Source organism: Chlorocebus sabaeus, chromosome 3 (genome assembly GCF_047675955.1).
Source record: "Chlorocebus sabaeus isolate Y175 chromosome 3, mChlSab1.0.hap1, whole genome shotgun sequence".
In the NCBI taxonomy this organism is placed as follows: Eukaryota; Metazoa; Chordata; class Mammalia; order Primates; family Cercopithecidae; genus Chlorocebus; species Chlorocebus sabaeus.
In genome coordinates this window covers 42,391,280-42,393,155 of record NC_132906.1, presented here as the reverse complement: position 1 = coordinate 42,393,155, position 1,876 = coordinate 42,391,280, and the positions used below count along the sequence as shown (strand labels likewise).

The 1,876-nt window shown below is 36.4% G+C and overlaps 1 pseudogene; it reads left to right on the top strand.

Annotated features, from left to right (window-relative positions):
- The first annotated feature begins 710 nt into the window (after positions 1-710).
- LOC140711438 (uncharacterized) lies at positions 711-1,621 on the top strand (annotated as a pseudogene).
- The last annotated feature ends 255 nt before the right edge of the window (positions 1,622-1,876 follow it).

Genomic DNA, 1,876 nt, shown 5'->3' with positions numbered 1-1,876 from the left:
AATATCCTCTTAATAAACTCCCTTTTTGCTTAACCCAGCAAGAGTTGCTTGAAATGCTTACAAATAAGAACACCCTCTGATACAGAAAGTGGTTACTGACTGCTAATTATTGTTTTATTATAAAGTGAAGCAATTAGTTCATAGGACTTTTTTCAATGGACATATCAAATTTTTCATTTTTTAAAAAGTGGGCTGGATTAGATGACCTGAACTTTACATCTAACAGAATTCTTGTGATACTGTGATAACACAATTGGCCTTCCCTATCCCTGGGTTCCACATGTGTGAATTTAACCAATTACAGATCACCATTTTTTTTTTTTTTTTTTAAATCATCTGTGCTGAACTTGTGCAGACGTATTTCCTTGCCATTGTTCTCTAAACAATACAGTGTGGCAACTATGTACATAGCATTTATATTGTATTAAGTATTATAGGTACTGTAGAGATAATTTTAAGTATAAAGGAGGATGTACATAGGTTATATGCAAATACTAAGTCATGTCATATCAGAGACTTGAACATCTGAAAATTTGGGTATCCATGTGTAGGGGGAAAAAAAAAGATCAGACTGTTATTGTGTCTACATAGAAAGGGAAGACATAAGAAATTCCATTTTGACCTGTATTTTGAAAAATTGTTTTGTTGAGATGCTGTTAATTAGTAACTTTGTCCCAGCCATTTTGCTCTAGTCACTTTGCCCCAACCTTATGTTCACAGAAACATGTGTTGTATGGAATCAAGGTTTAAGAGATCTAGGGCTGTGCAGGACGTGTCTTGTTAATAAAATATTTACAAGTAGTATGCTTGGTAGAAGTTATTGCCATTCTCTAGTTTTAATAATCCAGGGGCACACTGTATTGCGAAAAGCCACAGGGAACTCTGTTTTGGAAAGATGGGTATTGTCCAAGGTTTCTCCCCATGTGATAGTCTGAAATATGGCCTTGTGGGATGAGAAAGACCTGACTGTCCCCCAGCCCGATACCCGTAAAGTGTCTGTGCTGAGGTGGATTAGTAAAAGAGGAAAGCCTCTTGCAGTTGAGATAGAGGAAGGCCACTGTCTCCTGCCTGCCCTTGGGAACTGAATGTCCCGGTATAAAACCCAATTGTACATTTGTTCCATTCTGAGATAGGAGAAAAACTGCCCTATGGCGGGAGGCGAGACATGTTGGCAGTAATGCTGCTTTGTTACTCTTTACTCCACTAAAATATTTAGACAAAAATAAATAAATAAATAAATCTGGCCAACATACACATCCAGGCATAGTACCTCCCCTTGAACTTAATTATGACATAAATTATTTTAATCACTTTTTTTGCTAACCTTCTCCTTATTATCACCCTGCTCTCCTACCACATTCCTTTTACTAAAATAATAAAAATAATAATCAATAAAAACTCTCAGAGACCAGTGCCAATACAAGTCCTTAATATACTAAGTACCAGTCTCCTGGGCCCGCTGTTGTTTCTCTATACTTTGTCTCTATGTCTTATTTCTTTTCTCAGTGTTTCATCCCACCTAACGAGATATACCCACAGATGTAGACGGGCAGGCCACCCCTTCATCCATGGGGGGGTCCGAGAACCAGTCACCCTTGGTTACTGGAGGACAACCTTATGAGAGATTTATTATATATTTTCTATGTGAATAATAAAGAAAGTGAGTAAAACATCATTGTACAGCCACAAATAGGAAAGAAACAGAAGGACTAAAGAAAATGCTGAGTTTTGACAGGTAAATGTGACATACAAAGGTTTACTAATGTGTGTTAATAATATCTTGTACTGTGAAGCTAAGTTTTCTTTCAAAATAGATAAAATAACATCTGAAAACACATAAGAAATGACTCCATTTTAATTAGTTTATGTCATGCTT